The sequence below is a fragment of the Bos indicus x Bos taurus genome, chromosome 20 (genome assembly GCF_003369695.1).
Source record: "Bos indicus x Bos taurus breed Angus x Brahman F1 hybrid chromosome 20, Bos_hybrid_MaternalHap_v2.0, whole genome shotgun sequence".
NCBI lineage: Eukaryota > Metazoa > Chordata > Mammalia > Artiodactyla > Bovidae > Bos > Bos indicus x Bos taurus.
Genome location: NC_040095.1, coordinates 71,014,918 through 71,036,955, shown reverse-complemented (window position 1 = coordinate 71,036,955; position 22,038 = coordinate 71,014,918). Strand labels below are relative to the sequence as shown.

Genomic DNA, 22,038 nt, shown 5'->3' with positions numbered 1-22,038 from the left:
AAGAAATCACAGCAGTCTTATATGCACTGTTTTAGGGAAGAGGGAAGAAAAATGTGATACTTCACAACTTGATTTATGAGATCAGAATAGCTTCATAAATATCTGACCACGGATAGGAACGTCACGGCAATCTCTGACATGAGCACGAACATGAAAGAGCTTTAATATTAGCAAATCACAGCAGAATACAGATGGCTGTGTGGCATGTTTTATACGGAAATACACCACAGCCAACTGAATTATAATCCAGAGGCACAAGAATGGTAAAACATTAAAAAGGAAATCAATATATAATCATATGAAATCAAGCAAAAATTTCTGCAGCACAGGTGAAGCCTGAGGACATAACTGACGGAAACACCCTGGTCCTAAAAAGACAGACAGCAGTGACGTCATGTACCCGAGGCGCTCAGAGCTGCCGACGGTGGGGCTAGGAAGCAGGCGGAGGGGCCGGGAACCGAGGGCAGAGGGAGTTACCGCGTAAGGATAAAGGGTTCAGCTGTGCAAGGTGAACAGTGGTGGAGACGGTGGAGGTGAAGGTCACACCGTATTCTGAACAGAGAGCACACAGGTCAGTCGATGAGCTGTCTGGACTGACCCAGGAGAGTCAGCACTGCCACGTCATCCTCTGCCGGGAACAAGAGACAGGAGCAGGCTCTGTGGAGCAGCGGGACCAGAGAAGGAGACGTTCTTGCTGATACCGACTCGGAGACGAGGCGTGGATGAGGCCCGGGGCTGGCCTGCACCAGGGGGAGCCAAGCGCAGCCCCGTGTGGGGGCCCGCTCTGTCCTGGGGCATGGCGGACATCCACGGAGGAGGCTGCCCTGGCCAGGCAGCAGTGTGAACGCCGCTGCCCCCGTGGGACCCCCACCTCACACCCTGTGCGAAATGAGGAGTGTGGAAGAGCCCCAAAGGGAAGGCACAATCCTCGCAGCTAACAGAAGATGTCAGCCTGTCTTCACCACCTGAAAGCCACAAACGGCAACATGGAAACCTACTGCATTTGCCTGCATCAAGGTTAGACGTGCGTGTTCCATGGAGGACAGCCTATGAATGAGCTGTTTCCAGCGTCAGAACCTGCGGGGGTCTGCCCCCCAGACCCCTCCAGAGCTCCTGCCGCTACCGGGCAAGGAGGAGCTGGGACGTGGGCAGAGGACGCGGGTGGGCAGGTCACAGGCGGGCTTTCAGGAGGGTGAGCAGCCTCACAGGTGAGTGGAGGGTGGTGGTCATTTCATGCCCACTGGCCAGGGTGGGGAGGGGAGGAGGTGGGGGCAGGGAAGCCCTGCAGGGTGTGGGGAGCATCTCCCAGTGGGGACCGGCATCGCAGCTTCTGGTAGGCAGCTGAGCAGACCTGGGCAGAGGGTGCTCACCCTGCCAGGGGCACCGTCTGGGGTGCAGGCGTGGGGGGTGGCTGGTGTCACCGCCGCCTTCTCTGTGGGGGGAGGAGGGTGGGGTCCCCGCCTGAAGGGACAGGTGAGGTGGTGCCTAACCCACCCACATGGGCAGTGAGGAGAGGGTGCCCCAGCCTGTGCGAGGGGCAGCCCCAGGCCCTGCCAGCCACCATCTGCGGGCTAGGATCAGACAGGTTTGCTCCGAAAACCCCAGGCTGACCCAGACACGGTGGTCTGAGAAATCAGTAAACCAACTGAGTGGACGACAACACAAATCTGGACGTGGCTTTAAAATAGTGTTGACTTTAGAAAATTAGCCACTAAGAGTAAGATAAATCACAGACACCAGTTATGGCACTAGAGTCAGGTCAGGCAACACCTGGTGTGTGTGCGTGGTTCTTACACAAACAAGCGGGGAAGGCAATGGCACCCCACTCCAGTGTTCTTGCTGGAGAACCCCAGGGACGGGGCAGCCTGGTGGGCTGGCCTCTATGGGGACGCACAGAGTCGGACACGACTGAAGCGACTTAGCATAGCATAGCATACACAAACAAGGACTTGCCCGGTCGCAGGGTGGGGTGAGTGGGACTTGCTGGAGGGATGGATGGGGGTGGGCAAAGCAGTGTCGCTGAGCCAGAGGTGACCCTCGAGGGGGACAGCACACGGGCCAGACCTGAGTGGTTCAGTGAACTTTGCGTCCAAGCTTGGGAAGTAAGCAGAGGGCAGAAGCTAAACCATCGGGATTAGAACAAAATACAGACGTTGTTGTCAATGTACTGGTTGTGGCAGAAGACTCCAAGAAGAGATCAGTGTTACCTTCCCCCAAAACGGTTTTAAAAAGCTGTCTCTTCACGCCCAACCTGAAATGCCGTCTTTACCAGCAGTAACTGCGGAAACCCTGGGATCCACTGCTGACTTCACCGTCCTGCCCCGCGGAGCTTCTTATGTTTTAACACCTTTTAGGGAGAGTCACTCTTCTGGCTCTTTTTAAGATTCCTTGGCTATTATTGGATTCTTGCCTTTTTATTTTTTTAAACATAAACTTAATTATTTTGTTGCAAGTTTCCAACAGTGCCCCTTGGGGTTGGCTTTACTGGTTCTCTGAAGGGTGTTCAGCTGGACTCCCCTCCTTCCCATGACATCACGGCCTCTGAAGGGTGGGCTCGCCGTGGCCCAGCCCCTGTGGTGGCCCCGTGGCTGCACCTGTGGCCTCACATCCGGCAAACAGCAGCTCTTCACAGTGGGGGCCACTGGGGCCCCTTGTCAGCTCGAGACCCCGTCCTTGTCCACGCAGCCCCAGTGGAAGGCAGAAGGGGGCACCACGGTCTCAGGTTGGGCATGCTGGTGCCTGGGGGTGGGTGAGAGAGCCCCCAGCTCAGAAGCAAGGAGCCCGCTTCCTGCTGGTGGGAGGCTGGGTCTCCTCCCCAGTCAGGGAGCCTCTGCAGACAGTTGCCAGGAGAAGGGAATGGTACCCCACTCCAGTGTTCTTGCCTAGAGAATCCTGTGGACAGAGAAGCCTGGTGGGCTGCCGTCTATGGGTCTCACAGAGTTGGACATGACTGAAGCGACTTAGCAGCAGCAGCAGCAGCCAGGATCAGGTGTGGCTGCTGGAGGGGAGGAGCCAGCTGGGTGAGGACCCTCCCCATCAGTCCATCCACAGGGACCCTCGGGGAGGCTCTTGGGGACCCACATTCTCACAGCACAGTTGCTTTGGGTTTTCTTTTTTCCTGTACATTTGTGGATACGTCAGGCATTCCTTCCCTACGGCAGGGATGACAAGGGCAATTCTCAGGGAACCGTCCACTCTCCCCTGAACGGCCTTCAGTGGGGAAGCCATGAGCTCTGTGGCCGGCCGGGTCATCTGCTTGTTTTGTGGGCTCGACCTGTTTATGCTGCCTTTGAGAACAGGAGTAAGTCAGGAGCGTCCTGGTTCTCCTGACACGCACGCGTCCTTCTCCTCCTGACTCTGGTGGAAGTCATTTCCTCTCATCACTGACAGGCTGTCGCACACGCGTCGTCGGGGGAACCGCCGGCCACTCCCTGGGGAAGCCGCGGTGACAGGTCTGTGAAAACTGCCGAGTGGGAGGTTTTCAAATGAAGGGCCCGACTGTGCTCGTCTACTTCGGTGCCGTCTTGGCTGGAGGGCCTCTTTACACACTTCCCTGGAAAACAATGCATTCTTCTCTCTTCTCCCGGGAGCGCTGCGGCCGCCCTGGCATGGCTTACAAAGGGCCCTCTGTGGGGCTGTACCCACGGGTGGCGGGACGCAGGTTAAGGGGGCATGACTGTCTCCTCTCCCTGCCCCCAGCTTCCGCAGGCAGAGCCCGACGCGCAGGGCCCTGACTCCCCTGCAGAGCCCGGGTGGGGGTGCAGGGCTGTGGGCTGCCCAGGCCCATCGGGGCAGGAGGAGCAGGTGTGGCAAAGGCCCCGAGGGGGTCGCAGCCCCAGGGGCCACGGTGTGGACGGGGCAGCCACGTCCTTCCCACCCCGCGGACTGAACGTAGGCGCCAGAGGGGAACGCGAACCTTGACCCGTACTTCATGTCAAAAACAAAAATACATTTAGAAGAGATCTGAAAGACACAGGAAAAGGCCCTCATGGCCCAGAGGCACATCTCTCAAACCAGAGAAAGTATGACTCAGGAAAAAAAAGAAGGACGAACGGGGCTTTATGGGAGCTGAGAGCTCCTGTCTGTCTGAGACCCCAGGGAGGAAGCCCTGCCCAGGCTGAAGGGACATGCGACACGTGGTCTGAGGAGCGGCCGGAGCCCGTGGGCATGCTCGTGGCTCATCCTGAGGTCTTTCCAGCCCACAGCGAGGGCCCTGTGTCCTAGTCACCCGAGGATGCGGCCTGGACCTCAGTGGTCCTCTCTGCAGAGGCCACTGGCTGGTGGAGCCCCAGGGGCGGGAACGGGGGGGTCCCCGGGTGAGACAGCTGGCGTGCCCCGCCCCGGGGCTGCACCCCCAGATGGAAGCTGCACCTCCAGATGGGGGCTGCACCACGGCCCCAGGTGGAAACCAGAGTGGAGGCCAGCCGGCCGGCCAGGGTGGAGGAATGGACAGAGCAGCACCGGGTCCACGTCCCGGGGGCTGGCCCACGGTGGCCACTGACAGCGGGGCCCGGGAGCCCACACCACTTCCGTGTCCAGTTACCGAGACACCCAGGGGGCCGCAGGTGCTGGTCCTCCCGGGGAGCATCACCTCGTCCCAGCGGCACGGCCTCGCCCCACCCTGCATGCAGGGCTGCTTCTGGCTCTGAGCTGCTCCTGCAGGTGAAACGACTGGGAAACAAAAACACAAGCCGTAGGCGCTCTCAAGGGCAGACCCCCTCTTGCCGTGTTCAGATCAGGGCCCCCAGGGCCGCAGGGAGCCGACCCACGCTGCCCGCTGCGCCAGGGATCTGCACCCCAAGCCTTGGCCTCCGGGTCCCCTAAACAGAAGCCAGCAGCATCTCTCCCCGGACACGGCTCAGCCCCCGGGACGCTCACTGCATGTGCCCTCTGTCTCTTTGTTCATCTCTGTCTCTCTCTCTGTCTCTCTGTCTCTGTATCTCTCTGTCTCTCTCTCTGTCTCTATCTCTCTAGGGGGATGTGACCCTGGGTTATCTCTGTGGTCTGGTGCAGTCACAGGGGTCCATTCGGGCAGTGGCGGAACAGGAGGCAGATCTAGGAGACACTGGGCCGTGAGCCGTGGGCTGGGAGGGGTGTCCAGAAGCTGGGTGGGAGCCCCGGGGTCCAGCCATCACACCCGGAGCGGAGCCCATGAGCCCTGTTTCCTGTGGCCTCCGGAGCCGCGGGGCAGGAGACGTGCTGTCTCACAGCAGCCCCGGGCGCTCACCACTGGTCGCCAGGAGCTGGCCCTACAGCCCATCTGGATGGGGCCAGGTGGGCGGGGAGGCCCGGGACAGCCCTGCATGCCCTCGTCCCTCGGGAGCCACCCCAGTCCAGCCTCGGGGCCCCTCCTGCCAGGCCAGCCCAGGGCTCAGTGGGCTCCCGGGGTCAGGGTCTCCATCTCCAGGGCCGCCTGGCCCCACGCCCAGCTGACCCCTGGGGTCTGTCTGCCCACGGCGGTCCTCACGTTGCCCTGGCGTGTCACACGCGCATCCATTCTGGGTCCAAAGTGCTCTGCAGTTGCCACCGGTGGGCAGGGAGCTGCCCTGCGGGGCTGCCCTCCAGGGGTCAGAGGCCCACACCGCCCAGCCTGGCCAACCTCCGACCCCAGCTTGCCCCTTCTCGCGGGACTCAGAGGAGCCCACAGCTGCCAGGGGGCGTCCCACAGGGCTGCGGGGAGGGCGGAGCCGCACTGCGACGCAGTCCAGGCCCCCTGTCCACCCTGTGCTCTGGGCTCCAGCTGGCACAGGGGTGGGGGCAGCCCCAGGAGACCCGGGGGGCAATGGATTCACTCAGCCAACCCAGCTGACAGCCCAGCATCTGCCATCTGATGCTTGGATAAGCACAGAGCACTTAGCTGCAGAGAGGAGCTGGCTCTGGAGCGACCCTGTCAGGGACGAGCCTGAAGCCGTCGGGAAACAAGCCGGGCACACACTCCCCGCCTGTGAAGTGCCCGGAACAGCAGTCACGGGAGGTGGGGGGTACAGGGGGCCGGGGACCGCCCAGCTTCTCCCGGCTGAGACAGCACTCCAAACTCGCCCTGTCCGCTCTCCCAGCCTCTGGGCCGGGAGTCCCCATCCTCGGCATCTGCCTCTGGTCCTGGGGCCTCTGTCCACTGCCCAGGCCCCTTGTTCCCCCGCCCTCACTGTGTACAAGGTGCCATCAAAGCACATCTGCAGCTGAGAAGGAAATGACCGCTATTCTTTCCCTCGTGCTTCTCTTGGGTCTGGACTACTCGTGTCTTTAAAGCCAGAGAGAGGCTCTGCTTCTTTCCCTCTACTGAGAGAGGAAAGCCCACCCTTCCCAGCCTGGCCTGCATGGCTGGTTTACGGAACCATCTCTGAAGACAGAGGTCGGCCCTGGGCCATCCCTGCAGACAGTCCCCACCCCAACTCCAGGGTCTTCTCCAGAGGCAGACCTGCGGCTGGGGTCCGAGTTCCAGCCCTCGAAGCTCAGGCGTGGTCGCCGGGCAGGGCGGGGGCCGGAGCCTGTTGCTGGGGAGGACTTTGGCCTGGCGGCCTGGCGTCATGACCTCTGTGTCAGCGCGCACCCTGTGCATTAGCGGGGAATCTCGGTGCTTCTTCTCTTTGGGACTTGAAACCAGGTGAATGGTAACGCTGTCCCACCACGGCCACCGCCTTCGGCCCATGCGCTGTTCTGGAGAAAGCAAAGCCTGACGCGCTTCCCTGGGGCGTCTGCTTCAGGAACACCCTCCCCTCGGCCCCTTGCCCTGCCAGGAGCCGCAGAGCCAGTTGGTTCCCTTAGAACCAAAGTGGACCACTGAGCACGAGTTAACCAGCTCACCTGTCCTCTGAGCAAGGCGCCCCCGCTGAGGGCCCTGCGTCCAGCCCCACAGCCACGTGGCTCACTCCCTGGAGAGAGGGGCCCCCACTCTGCCCAGGCCTCTCCTCAAACTTGCGATTTTTAAAGTTTTTCCCCATCTGTTAAAAAGACATGTGTTTATTGTAAAGGAATAAAAAGTCCAGAACTGAAACAAAAGTCTCCCCCCAACCCCACAATAGGAGTAACTTCTGCTAACAATTTATTATGGGTCTTTCCATAATTTGGAAATTTTCTCCACACAAATGCAGATAAAATTATTTCTGCACAAGTGGGATGGATCATGACAAAAATACGCTATGAGACTGGCTGCGTTTTTCACTCAACAAGGCATCCTGGACATTCTTCCTCAAGAGTCAGCCCAGATCCTGACGGTTTAGGAGCTGGGGGGTAGGGGGTGGGGGTCCTACCCTGCGGGGGTCCTGGTGCTGGTTCCCACCGGGGCCACCTGTTAGAGGCAGGGCTGCGGCGAGGACATGCGGACGTGCACACACACTTGTGCACACACACACTTGTGCACACCCCCCAGTGTGTCTGTGGGAGCGCCCAAGAGCAGGCCCCTGCTTCTCCCTGGAGTGCTGGGCTTGACGAGGCCATCGTGTGCCAGTCCCAGTGTCCCCCTCGGACAAGGTGGCCTGCTGGGAGGAGGGGTCATCGAGCCCCAAGGCCCCTCCTTCTCCATCACGTCGAGTCTGGTGCCCGCCCTGGACTCGATGGCTCATCACCAGTATCAACCGAACGCCCCCGGGCTCGGCACTCACTGTCGCTGGCATTAACTGTCGTCAGGGGCCAGCGCCGGGCAGAGGCTGTGGGTTTCTGAGGGGTGGACAGAGCACTGGGCCGCTCCTGGTTCCTCCCAGGTGGCCGTGAAAGAGGGGCTAAGATGACCTCTCGGTGCCCAAAGATGAATGTGACGCCTGGAGCCAGACTCCGCTAGGCTCCTTCCAAGTGTCCCCATTAGGACGGCCACTGTGACCCTGGGGCAGGCCCACCAGGTCTGAGGGGCCGGCCCTGACCACCCAGGGGGTCAGGAGGCCCCTCAGTGGGACCCACGTGGCTGCGCCCCGGGAACTCCTCCGAGGGCCCGAGGGCCCCAGGGCTCGGCCATCGAGAGGCAGGTGGCCTGACAGTCACGGAGCTGGGTAGCGTGCCCCTGCCGGGATCACTCTGCTCCCTGTCACGCGCAGGGAGGAGGGACGCTTCCCCCGGCCTCCTCGTCCCCATGGTCATCCTCCTCTGCTTTCTGCCTCTTTCAGGGAATTCTTCTGGGCGGTGCTTGCTGAATAGTTCCCAGAAACCAGCCTCCAGGCGGTGAGAGCCAGAGCAAGGTTTTCCCTGGAGCCCCGGGGAGCGAGACTGCAGAGAAAGTCTGAGGGGCTCCCAGTGAGGCCCACCTCCACCCAAGAAGGTCCTGCTTTCTCCAGGAGGACTGAGCACAGGATGCAGCACCTCGGCCAAGGGTGTCCAGCGGGAGACTGAGGACCTTAGCGAGCAGAAGGCAGCACAAAGGACCCGCCCCTCCCCGCTGACCTCAGGGCCAGGCCAGAAAAGACCAGCCTTTCCCTGGATGCACAAGAGCCATGGGCCTTCGCCACCCCTCCAGCCCTGGCTCCCTGGTGTGGGGGGAAGGAGACATGTGAGGAAGCCACACCTCTTGAGAGCCCCGCTTCGTCACCCCAAACAGGGAAACCGGCACAGTGGGACGGAACACACCCTTGCGGCCCCTGAGAGGACACTTCAGGTCCAGGGACCATCAGCTGTGGTTTCCTCATGCTGCCCACCCCCTTATGAAGGCTGATGTCCACTTGAAAACCGCTCAGGACAGCTCCCTGCCCCGACCAGAATCAGCCTGGTAAGTCCAGGTTTCTCCTACGGAATCACATGGGGACTCCTCCTCTAGGCTGGATTTGAAATATCCTCAGTGTCTCCCCTAGACCCCCACCTCTGGCATTTAAACTACTTGATTTATAACATTTCTATGACCACGTGCCATGGACTGGGTGCCGTGTCCCCCCAGATCATATACTGACCACGTGCCATGGACGGGGCACTGTGGCCCCCCAGTTCATATACTGACCACATGCCGTGGACTGGGCACTGTGTCCCCCCAGTTCATATACTGGCCACATGCCGTGGATTGCGTGCTGTGTTCCCCACCGGGTTCATTCAGTCACTCGTCCACCCATCCAGCAAGTGATTTCTGAGAACCTGTCCTGTCCGGGCTGAAGTCCAGACACTCACCAGGCTCCGTGGAACTTAGAGTGGCCAGAGTGAGTGGTCAGGCAGCAAAGAAACATGCAGGGATGAGGGGCTTCCCGGGACCAGGGATGCACCCCCTGAGGGGAAGAAGCAAGAGAGGCCGTGGAGGTGTGTGCAAGGAGCTTCCAGGTGCAGGACACCTGTGCAAAGGCCCCGAGGCAGGACCGTGCTCGCACACATCAGCCAGCAATGCAGATGGTGTTGCTGGAGTGGAGGGGCCAAGGACGCAGCACAGGAGGGCCTGGGGGTGGGGGTTCTGGGACAGTGGAGGTGCTGGGGGGGCGGGGCTGCCAGCTGGACACTGGGGGGCTCTGGAGGGGACGGGGCTGCCAGCCAGGCACTGGGGGCCTTGCGGGAGGACGGGGCTGCCAGCCAGGCACTGGGGGGCCCTTGGGGGGGCGGGGCTGCCAGCCGGGTGCTGGGGGGCCTTGAGGGGGACAGGGCTGCCAGCCGGGCACTGGGGGGTCCTGGGAGGGGGGACAGGGCTGCCAGCCGGGCACTGGGGCTCCCCGGCCCTACACTCCCATGGATACACCCCACTGGTGTGAGGGAGACACTCTGGGCCCTGCCTCCCCCACAGTGAGGGGTCCTGCCTGCTGACGGCTGCCCCCTCATCCTCACACCCGTCTTTGGCTGGAGGAGCCATGGCGATACCTGTCCCTGGGTGACAAGGTCTGCCCAGTGTCCAGGGCCACGGGGAGCCCCGATCCAGGACATCCCTCCACACGCTTGGCCATGCACACCCTGGCACCCTGGGGCCGTGAGAAACACAGTGTGCGGCCCAGCTCTCTGACCCACTGACTCTGAGTCCTGGGACTCTGGGGGCTCCCCTCCCCCTGGGGGACCCAGACACGGCGGCCTCGGGAGGGGGTCCCAGCAGCACAAGGGAGCCCCCACCTGGTGCCACCCTGGGGCAGCCTGCCCTTAACTCCACGCGTCTGTGAGCCATCCAGGCCGACACTCCGGAAGGCTGGAGACCCGGAGCACGCTGCAGCAGGCTGACCGGCCTCAGAACCCTGTGCTCCAGACCACAGCGCGAGGGGGCTTCGCCCTGTGCAGCTCATGCCCAGGACCCGCCCTGTCCCGCAGGGCTTGCTCCCCACGGCCGTCCACCCCCACCCCACCTCCCCGGGACCCTCTGCTGCAGAGGCTTCCCACCTCCTCTGGGCCCTGGGTGCTCTCTGAGTTCCCAGGGCAGCCTCAGTGTCCACTCAGCCAGCTTGCCCCCCTTCTGCAGAGGCAGGGGAGGTGGGACAGAGAAGACTCCCGGCTGCAGCTCTTGCAGCATCAGCCCTCTAATCATAAGCGGAAAGCCACTCTCACCCATCCTGCACCCCTTCAGGGGCCGCCCCCACCCCAGGCTGTACCCCCAGACTTCCGGCTGCCTCCAGCCCGGGCCTGTCCCGCTGTTCCCGCCATGCTGGCCTGAGTGGCCCCCGCTCCATCTCCAGCCCTGCTCTGGCCTCGCACCTGAGACGAGCACCCACTCCTGAGAGTAGGGGACCCACAGGAGGGGCTTGGCCCGGGGCTGACCCGCAGGTCAGGGGTGGGCCCAGCTGCTCCCCGGCTCCCTGGGAGGTTTACGGCGGGCTGAGGGGACGGTGGTCTGAAGCGTGTCTTCCACCTTCCTGCCCCCAGCCGCTCTCAGCGGTGAGTGGGGCCATCAGTCAGCACCCCATTTCTTGGGCCTGATGGGCAGGGAGGGCAGTACCTGGCCCCAGTCAGGCTGTAGCGGGTAAGGGCTGAAACCCCCTTCCTGGGGGCGCAGAGGGAGAAGCCCTCCCACCCCGGGGGTCCTCGTGCGGAGCCCTCGACAGAGGTCCCGTCAGCAAGACCAGGGGGGCACAACACCGACAGCTTGGGCTGGCCAGGACCTTGGAAGCCCAGGAGAGGCCAGGTCAGCCACCAGGCCCCTGCTCTTGCCCTGAGTAACACCAGGCCCCACCCTCGGGGGTGACAGTCACCAGGTGCCGGCGGGGGAGCCCACAGGGGGCTGAGTGGCACCCCTGCCCAGGTCCCCGCCGCCCCCAGCCACCATCACCTCCCCTGTCACATGCCACGTGTCCCGTGGACTCCAGGACTGGTGGCTGAGGACACTGCCCCGGCCCCTGCGACAGACTCCTGGGTCTGGGGTCAAGGTCCGTGCTGCATCCATGGAGGAACAGATTCTGGAGGCCCAGCCTGGCTGAACAGCTGTTACCAGCTGGCCAAGCACAGGGCCGCCTCCATGCCCGAGTCCAGGCCGTTCTGGTAGGAAATCACTGGAATAGCACTGGGGAGACAGGAGGAGGTCAGAGTTCACCACCGCCCTCCCCCAGAGGCGGCGGGGGTGGGGGGGGGGCGCAGAATCTGTGGTTATTTCCTAACAACGTTGCGCAAGCGAAAAGCAACTGGACCGAGGTGCTGACAGCTTCAAACCTGCTTCGGTTTCTCTGTCGATTCCGTGTTTCAGAGCCCCGTGGGCATGTCAGCAAGCCCGTGGGCCCCGCGGGCAGGCGGCTGAGGATCCCGCCGTGGACTCGAGACCGAGGTTGCAGAGCCCTGAACAAGCGAGGGCCAGGGCACGGGGGAACGTGCAGAGGGCAGGGGACCCTGGGAACGCCAGGGTGCCTGCTCCCACTTGTGTGCACGAGTGTGTTTGTGAGCCCAGCTGGCAGTCCCGTCCCCCCAAGGCCCCCAGATGTACAAGCATGTGTACAGGCATGTGAACGCGTGTGTGCTTGTTCGGGTGTGAGCACACGTGTGTGCGTGTGAGCGTCTTGAGGGGGTGGAAGGAGGAGGTCCTCCTCCAGCCCCCTTCTGCTCCGGGACCTTGAAGAGGACATGGTGAGGCCACCATGTGGCCTCCCCCGGCAGTCACCCGAGAGAAGGCGATGTGGGCCGCTGTGAGGCTCACTGAGGTCGTACAGGCACTGCCGAGGTTGGGGGGGACACCAGGGAACCTCTGGGCGTCACGTGAGCAGGTGGCGTCCTGACCAGCCGGCCACGAAAAGGCCCCAGAGCAGACACTTGAGAGGTGCATGCGGCTCTCTCGGCTGGGCAGTGGGCCTGGTCCTGTCCAGAGGGCCTGAGCCCAGGCCGCCTACCTCCTGCCAGAGGCTCCAAGGGCGTGGGCTGACCGGACCTCCTCCCTGGAGCCGGGAAGGACGACTCGGACCAGCAGGGCTGTGAGCACTCCCCACGGCCCTGGGGGAGGGAGCACGGGTCCCCACCCGTCACCCGGCCCTGGGAGCTTCTCCCCTGGAGTCGGAGAGCTGGGCCCCCGGCAGCACAGGAGCTGGGGGAGGCTTCTAAGGGCGTCCGGCGTCCAGGTGGGTGGCAGGGTCTCCTTCCTTCAGGGAAACGGTGGCTGGGCTGGTTCTGCGGATGGGAGGGGGTCCGTGCCAGGCAGCTCAGGGAAGGCCCCCACTTCCCCGTCTCCTCTGATGGGGGCTTTGCAGGAGCTGGGGTCTGGGGGCTCCACTCACAGGGGTCTCCCTCCAGCTGGACATCCTGAGCCCCGGCCGTGGGTCCACTCTGAGCCAGCTCTGCCTCTGGGACCTCGGGAGACGCCCTCGGGACTCCTGCTGGCCGAGGCTGGGCAAGCACGTGCAGGACGATGGGAGACCCCTCAACCAGGCGCGCCCCAGGGACACGCTCCGGCCAGGCCCCTGGCGCTCCCGGCCGGATTCGAGCAGCAGGTGGTCACCCTCACCCATCCTGCCAAGGTTGCCAGTCCAGGGGAGCGGAGGACCCGAGCGCCTGCTCAGTACTGCCGGACCTCCGGCCGCTCCAGGCATGGACGGGGGCTTGGGGATCCGGGCAGCTGCCGTCCACAGCAGACTAAAGCAGCTGCTCCGATGCGCTAAGACTCGCCGAGGATAAACACATCCAATCACAGAAGAAGAGAAGGTGCAGGGATTTTTTTCCTACATAGAAATATTAACCTTCCGTAAATCAGAAACAGAAAGCAAGTCTGAGAGCAGACTGGGTGAGTGTTCGCAGCAGAAGACGGGCAGACAGGCCCTTCACGTGCAAGGAGCTCCCGTTGTTTAGGGCAGATAGGTCCTTCACACGCAGAGAGCTCCTGTTGTCTAGTTGCTAAATTACGTTCGATTCTTTGCGACCCATGGACTGTAGCCCGCCAGGCTCCTCTGTCCTTGGTTTTTCCCAGCAAGAATAGTGCAGTGGGTTTCCATTTCCTTCTCCAGAGGATCTTCCTGACCCAGGATCAAACCCGCCTGCACTGTCTCCCCCACCGACAGGCGGATTCTTCACCCCTGAGCCACCAGGGAAGCCCAGCAAAAGCCCTCACCCACGAATAAAAATTATGCTGTAGTAACTATAGAAATGTAATTAACGTAAGCATTAATATAGAAGCCAATCTTGATCATAGCCAAAGAAATAAATACTAAACAAAATAAAAACTAAACAAAAATGAGACTTTTTCAGTTTCTCATTGGTTCTGGAATGCCAGGGGCTTGCCTGTAGGCTGCTGCTGCTGCTGCGGCTAAGTCACTTCAGTCGTGTCCGACTCTGTGCGACCCCATAGACAGCAGCTCACCAGGCTCCCCCGTCCCTGGGATTCTTCAGGCAAGAACACTGGAGTAGGCTGCCATTTCCTTCTCCAATGCATGAAAGTGAAATCACTCAGTCATATCCGACCCTCAGCGACCCCATGGACTGCAGCCCACCAGGCTCCTCCATCCAGGGGATTTTCCAGGCAAGAGTACTGGAGTGGGTCGCCAGTGCTAAGGGAAGTGTGAACTGGCGAGGGCGTTCTGAAAAGCAGTGTAGCTCGGGACATCACCAGCGTGAGAGCGATTCCACACCTCTGCCGGGCAGCTCAGGGGACAGTTGGAACAGGGTCAGTGATTTGTGACAAAGACAGGCGTGACTCAGCACCTTCAATCATAGAGCGGGAACGCTGTGACCGAGGCAGGTGGGAACCAGTGCCCATCCTGTGCCGAGCAGCTGCAGGCAGGAACGTAGATCTTGCTTTTAAGGAACCTTTGGTTGTGCAGAGAGTGACCATGAAAAGTTTTCAGTAAAACGAGCAGACACAAAACTCTGGCTAATGAAGTGGTTATCTTGGGGAGGCGGCACTGGGGAAATTTTCATTTCCTTCTTCTTATTTAATTTCTACATTTTCTAAATTTTCCGTAGTGGTCAGAACTTTTATAACGAGAAAAGGTAATGAACTTCTCTTTTGACCAAAATACAACCTGGAAAAATAATTCTGATGAACGTGTATGATGTGTGCTGTGAGTATTAAGAAGCTTTCTGATCCATATGGGCAGATCTCAAACACCCAGGCTTTGCTGCCAACGCACTGGCCCTGGGGCATGGCTTGGGCCCTGGGTGGCTCTGGGTCCGCTGCCCTCGCCTGGCCCCCGGTGACTAGGGTAGGAGGTGGGAACACACCTGGGTGGGGGCACTGCTGGCTGTTCTGTGCTGGAAAAACATGTACCCTCCACTCCTCGCCATCCGGCTTGAGTGGAAACACCCAGCTCCGCTCAGCTCTGCTGATTGCAACGCACTCGGCACCTGCTGTGGGAATCCCGCCTCCAGATCCCTGGTCCTCTCCCGTGTCATCCTTTCTGGACAAAAACATCCATGAGGCTGCGTTTACGATAACTTGAGTCAGCTCTGTGGTGCTGACCACAGAGAGGGTGGGGGGCTAGCCCCATGCGGAGGCGACCACAGAGAAGGTGGGGGCCAGCCCATGCAGAGGCGACCATAGAGAAAGGGAGCCAGCCCACGCAGAGGTGACCACAGAAAGGATAGGTGGGGCAGCCCCACACGGAGGTGACCACAGAGAGGATTGGGGGGGCAGCCCCATGCGGAGGTGACCACAGAGAAGGAGGGGGCCAGCCCCACGCAGTGGTGACCACAGAGAAGGTGGGGGTTAGCCCCACGCGGAGGTGAATACAGAGAAGGGGGGCCAGCTCCACACGGAGGCAACCACAGAGAAGGTGGGGGGCCTGAGGGTCAGAGACTGAGAACTGCAGCCCCCTCCATGCCCTGCCCCCTGTTCTCAAGGACACTGGCCTCTGCTCTGCCTGGAGGCACTGGCTTCTGCTCCAACCTCCGCTCTGACCTCAACTCTGACCTCTGTGCTGACCTCTGTACTGACCTCCATTCTGGCCTCTATACTGGCCTCCATGCTGACCTCCGCTCTGACCTCTATACTGACCTCGGCTCTGACCTCCATGCTGACCTCTGCTCTGACCTCTATACTGACCTCGGCTCTGACCTCCATGCTGACCTCTGTGCTGACCTCCGCTCTGACCTCCGTGCTGACCTCTGTGATGACCTCTGCTCTGACCTCTATACTGACCTCCATGCTGACCTCGGCTCTGACCTCCGCTCTGACCTCTGTGCTGACCTCTGCTCTGACCTCCGTGCTGACCTTCACTCTGACCTCAGTTCTGACCTCCATGCTGACCTCTGCTCTGACCTCTATACTGACCTCCATGCTGACCTCCGCTCTGACCTCGGCTCTGACCTCTGTGCTGACTGCTGTGCTGACCTCTGCTCTGACCTCTATACTGACCTCGGCTCTGACCTCCGTGCTGACCTCCATGCTGACCTCTATACTGACCTCCGTGCTGACCTCCGCTCTGACCTCCGTTCTGACCGCTGTGCTGACTTCTGCTCTGACCTCTATACTGACCTCAGCTCTGACCTCTGTGCTGACCTTGGCTCTGACCTCTATACTGACCTTGGCTCTGACCTCTATACTGACCTCCATGCTGACCTCCGCTCTGACCTCCGTGCTGACCTCTGCTCTGACCTCCGCTCTGACCTCGGCTCTGACCTCCGTGCTGACCGCTGTGCTGACCTCTGCTCTGACCTCGGCTCTGACCTCCATGCTGACCTCCGCTCTGACCTCGGCTCTGGCGGAAGGCTCTTTCAGGGCCCAGGAGGTGACCATGCTTCTTGGCAGAGGAACCTACTGATTCCAGTCCGGCCTCGTGGGCGTCTGGAAACCGCACAGGAGGAGAAGGAGGAGGGGAAAGAGGCGGCTCCCGGCCGTGTTCTGGGAAGGTCCAGGTGGCTTCCCAGGCCGCTGCCCGACCAAGCGCTTAGTCTGGGACACCACCCCTCCACGCTGTGGTGTGGACCCCTGTCCTCGGGTGCGGGTCCCGCAGGGGGTCAGCAGGGGATCCCGGGGCGCACCCGCACCCACCCCATCGCCAGACCCCACGGCAGCCGCGGGCAGGCAGCCTGGGAATGCCACCCGTCCACGGGGCTGTGACCATTTCTGAGAGCAGGAGCTCCCTGCCCTGGAAGGGTCCAGTCTGGTCTCCTCCACGCTTCCCACAGGACACTTTCCCAGTTAGCCAGCTGTCCACAGACCTGCTGGGTGGGAGGCGGTGGGGAGGACGGGACAGGGCCCGAGCGTCCCCCCTCGGGCTCAGCCCCACTGCAGACGCATCTCCTCGCCTTGAAGACGAGCCTGGGACCTGATGCGATCTCAGGAAGCACTTTCAGAGGCTGCAGGGTGGCAGACTAATCACGGAGGACGCCGCTAAGCCCAGCCTTGCTCTTTGAAAGCTCTGAGAACTGATTTTATCAACAGAGCAACTGTCCCGCAGGCTCCAGGGCCTGGAAGGGAAGACACGGGCTGGGGCAAGGACCCCACCCGCCCGCCTCCTCCCACATGGCCATCCTGGAGACCAGATGGGCAGGGCGGTCAGTGGCCCCGCGCCAGGCTTAGGCCTCTGAGTGAGCCTGAGCTGGTCTCAGCTGCCAGGTGGCCCCACACTCTCCTCCTGCAGAAGACAAACAGGACACAGCAAGTGGCCCCACCTGACCCACCTCCCCGGGGGCTGGGACACACAGGGAGACTGAGTCCAGCCGCGGAAGGCCCGCAGCAGGAGCGGGGAACCCAGGGCAGAGTGTGCACCCCAGGCAGGAGGCTAACAGGGTCCCACAGGCAGGCCGTGGTGAGGACATGCCCGTCGGGGCCACAGGAAGGGCCCTGGGCAAACAGCCCTGGGCTGACCTCGTGGGAAGGGCTGACGGCAGCCTGGCAGGGGTCATAGCGTAGCAGCAGCACCATCACGGGCACACATCACGCCCACCGAAAGGTGGACGACAAGGGGGGGCCCCAGGGAACGTCCCCCGGGGATGGTGACTGACAGCCCCATGGCCTGACGGGGAGGAGGCCACACTGAGGACATCATGGCAGACGTCACAGTGCAGGAATGGTGGCCAACACGGCCCCACTGAGGGGTGGGGGCGGCCACGCTGCCGGCATCACAGCTGGCACCACAGCGGCTCCAGCCCGAGTGTCAGGGAGATGGAAGCACTGGCTTGGCGGGCACCAAGGGCTGGCGACATGTCCTTGGGGGTCCGTGCCAGGCCCAGGGGCTGGGGCTGCTGCGTCCCAGGGTCCCCTCTGACCTGGGATCGCTGCCGGGGGTGGGGGTGGGGGTCCTCCAGGACCAGGGTGGGTTGGGGTGTGGGCAGAGGTCTGGATTTAGCCCAGGGTGCCCCCCATCCAGGGGATCCGGCCCCTTTCTCCGGGTCAGCACTTGGCCCCTTGCCCACCATCACGGCTTCTCATCTACACCCCTCCTAGCCAGCGAGGGCCTCACTGGGCGGCAGTGCCTGTGGGTGGCAAGCACTTAGTTGACCGGCCAGACCCCTGGCATTGCAGCCTGGCCTGCTGCCATCCATGGGGTTGCAAGCTGTGGCTTCAGCCTGAGACAAGTGCCTCATGACGCTCCACCTGCAGATTCTTAACTCAAGGTGTCTCCTGAAACCACACCAGCACTGCTCAGCTGGGCAGGGCATGACTTGCTTACCCCGCCTCGTGCCCCCCGGTGTAGGCAGGCGGCCTCTCCCAGGAGCCCAGGCTTGGCTGGGGGCCCACTCCCCGCCCCCACGGCAGCCAGCAGAACTGGGAGCCTGGCGGGGTATGGCCCCAGGCAGGGTCTTCTGCCTGCAGCCCAAAGACGGGGGGACCCAGCCTGAACCAGCTTCCCCAGAAAGGCCCAGCAGCTGGAGTCCAAACGGGGGGCGCAGCCTCACCCCCCCGGGCTGGGCAGGCTTGGTCAGCGAGCGGCCGAGACAGCCCCTTTGGGGGCTGAGGCTGCAGAAGCCGGGACAGAGGAGCCTGGTGGGCTGCCGTCCGCGGGGTTGCAAGGAGCTGGACTGAAGCGACTGAGCACACCCGTGCTGAGGAGGCAGCTGCCGCAGGGCCCGGCCAGCACGCAGAGAAGGCGGTTCCAGTGCTTCCTCCGGAGGAAAAGGCCTGCGGAGGCCAGACTGCTTTCTGGCTGGTGAGCCCAAGCGCCAGGCGGATGTCCCTGTTTCCTGAGCCAGCCTTCCAGCCCCTCCTGGCTGGGCTCCAGTGGCGAGGACACCCTGAAATCCGGGAGCGGGTCTCTCCTCACCTCCCAGCCTCCTCGGGCCTGTTGCTGAAGCCCCTCGGGCTCGCTGGAGCCTCGGTACACCCTCGACCCTGTGGGGACAAAGAGGGACGCACAGCGGCTCCACAGGGACTGTGTGTCACAGGGACCTGACTGCCCCAGGCAGGGGGTTGCCAGCGGTGCGGACAGCCAGGCCCGGAGGCTGAGCTGAGCAGGACGGGGTCCCTCTGGCTCCTTGAGGTGCCCTGAGCTGGAAGCCAGGCAGACGGGTGGGCGTCCCTGCTGGGGCTGGCGGATGGCGCTGTGGGCTGCAGGGTCCCGGGCAGCATGGCCTTCGGGCACCTCTGAGGTCACACACCCTGAGCGAGGGAGTCTGTGCTCGTCCCACTCCAGACACAGGAGGGGCCTCATGGGGCCGGCAGAGCAGCCGTCACTGGGGTAACAGGAGCCCCGGGGACCTTTCCGAGGAGGAGGCGGGGGTCCCCCAGCTGAGCTGACGAAGGCAGCAGACGGCGGCCAGGAGGCAGGAGCAGTGAACAAAGGGCAGCCCAAGTCAGGGCCAGCCCATCTGAGCTGCCGCCCGAGGCCCTGGGACCCGGGCCTCAGGGAAAGGGGCCCCAGTCTGCCGCCCCATCTCCTGTCAGCTGTCTCTCCAGCTGAGGGCAGCCAGGTAGCCAGGCAGGCAGTGGCCACTCTCTGGAGACTTCACTTCAGTTCAGTTCAGCCACTCAGTCATGTCCGACTCTTTGCAACCCCATGGACTGCAGCACGCCAGACCTCCCTGTCCATCACCAACTCCCAGGGCTTACTCAAACTCACTTCCATCGAGTCGGTGATGCCATCCAGCCATCTCATTCTCTGTCGTCCCCTTCTCCTCCCGCCCCCAATCCCTCCCAGCATCAGAGTCTTTTCCAATGAGTCAACTCTTCGCATCAGGTGGCCAAAGTATTGGAGTTTCAGCTTCAGCATCAGTCCTTCCAATGAACACCCAGGACTGATTTCCTTTAGGATGGACTGGTTGGATCTCCTTGCAGTCCAAGGGACTCTCAAGAGTCTTCTCCAACACCACAGTTCAAAGGCATCAATTCTTCTGCACTCAGCTTTCTTTACAGTCCAACTCTCACATCCATACATGACCACAGGAAAAACCATAGCCTTGACTAGATGGACCTTTGTTGGCAAAGTAATGCCTCTGCTTTTCAATACGCTGTCTAGGTTGGTCACAGCTTTTCTTCCAAGGAGGAAACTTCAACGTACGCCCTGTTTCTGCACCCACTGTGGGTCACCTGGAGGCCTTGCTCGGTGAGGCTGGGGAACGATGGCCACTGTCCACCCAGAACAGGGCCAAGTGGAGGACGCAGGACACAGCAAAAAGAAGGCCCTTCCACTGGCCGACGCAGAGAGGGTGTGGGGATGCGGTCTGTCGTCCTGGGCCCGGGAGGCGGGTGGGGCGGGGCCTCAGTCCTGGTGGGGTCCTCCCTTGACAGGACCCTGTGAGGTGACGGCCATTGTCCACATCAGCCCCGCCCTCTCCTGCCATCACACCCGCCCTGAGCACGGGGGTGCAGGGGGAGCAGGCCGTGGTCACTGCACAGGCTCTTCCTCGGGACCCTGGCAGCCAGAGCGGGTGGGACGTCCTGGCTTCCTCCCGTTTCCAGGTGTGGGTGTGGGTGCTAACGCTGCCCCGGCCGGGTCCACGCCCACTGAGGAAGCCCGAGTGTCCTGGTGGGTGAGCCCCCCTCGAGTCGCCCCAGGGAAGCCCCACCTCCGCTCACCTGTGTCTCTGCCATGTGACCCTCCTAGGGTTCATCAAGAGTTCCCAGCACCAGTGACCTCGAGGGGCTTTCAGGATATCTGGCTGTGCCCCACGGACACGTGGGCAGAGGATCAAACAGACAAACCAGAAGAATGCAGAGGCATGCCACCAAACCACGAGCAACAAAAAATGAATCAGACAAATTGGAAATATCAAAATTAAAAGAACACCATGAAAACAGGGAAAAGACAGCCCACAAGATGCGAAAAAGATATTTGCAAATCATATATCTGATAAAAAACTTTAATCCATAATATATAAAGAACATTCACAACTCAATGGTTAGAAGGACAAAGATTTAACAGACAGCTCTCCAAGGAAGATACGCAAACAGACAAGCACAGACAACGATGCTGGACGTCGGCACATGCTGGGGAAACGCAAACCAAAACCAGAGAGACACCGCGTCACCTGCAGCGTGAACCACACGCACGGGGACAGGATCCGCGAGGGCGTGGAGCCGCCCCACGGCCGGCCGGTCGGGAGTGTGGAGAACGCTGGGCCTCAGCGCGCTCGCGTCCCGCAACGCGAAACAGAGGTCCCTAGGGACCCTGAGAGCCCACGCCAGGTGCCATCCACAGGCTTATGCGTGAGCGTCCGGAGCCCCCTGAAAGTGGAGCGACCCAGGTGTACACGGTTCAACAGAACAGGGCCCACCCGCAGCACAGCACGCCACTCAGGCACCGAGAGGCACAGAGCCCCGACATGTTACAGACGAAGCCTGGATGCACTACGCCACGTGGAGGAAGCCGGACTCACAGGGCACACGCCACAGGACGCCCTTCACGTGAAATGTCCCGAATAGGGTGATCCACGGAGGGTGGGCACGCCCCTGGCAGCTGGGCGTAGGAAGATGGGCGTGCCAGGGTTTCTCTCTGAGGCGCAAAGATGTGCTGAAACCGTCAGGGATGGTCGTGCACATCCATGAAAACACGGATGTCGTGGGCTGTACAGAGCTCGCAGGCACCCTGGGGCGTGTGCACTGAGCTCGAGGAAGCCAAAGAATGAGCGCAGAGGATAACGTTTAAAGTTGCCAGTGAGTCCAGCTCCACGTGGACAGGGTGAGGCTTCTGCTTGACGGTCCCGCTGCCCAGCGCTCTGTGATAAGGTGCCCGTGAGGCCAATGCCAGGCAGCCCCGGAAGGTCAGCTTCACTCCCACCCTCCCAGGACTAGATGACCCCGCGCGTGACAAAGACCAGAGCCTCTGCCGGAAAGGACAAGGCTCGCCGGTCTCTGCCAGCACACCTGGCGGGCATCCTCGCCAACACCCTCACACTGCAGGGTGGGGAGCCAGAGGGCACGCCAGGGCCCCTCCAGGGGTGGGTCCACACGCGGGGTCACAGCTGACCCCCGAGCCGCTGCCCGGTGTGGATGTAAACACGGTGCATTCGGAAGGGCTGCCGTCCCCACGCCGACTGTCTGCGTGCACACAATAGTGTTATTATCGTCACAAAGACACTGACAGGGCCCGTGAAACCAGAAGATGACAAACGCCGCACCCTCTCCTCTCTCTCTAGTCACTCAGTCGTGTCTAGCTCTTGTGACCCCATGGACTGTATCCAGCCAGGTTCCTCCGTCCATGGGATTCTCCAGGCAAGAACACTGGAGTGGGTTGCCATTTCCTTCTCAAGCTGCACTCTCAGCTGGGGGTTAAAGGCCATAGTGGAGTCAGAGGACAGCGGGGAGAGCCAGGGAGCATTGCTGGGAGAGAGAGGCCTGGGCCCCCATCTGCAGCTGGGAGCCACATGGAAGGCGGCCAC

At 61.8% G+C, this 22,038-nt stretch overlaps 1 long non-coding RNA gene across 1 annotated transcript; it reads left to right on the top strand.

The window, feature by feature from the left end:
• Positions 1–342: 342 nt before the first annotated feature.
• On the top strand, positions 343–8,982 carry LOC113879133. The gene is made up of 2 exons (XR_003507208.1): positions 343–1,208; positions 8,097–8,982. It is a non-coding gene; the product is annotated as an uncharacterized LOC113879133 (long non-coding RNA).
• The last annotated feature ends 13,056 nt before the right edge of the window (positions 8,983–22,038 follow it).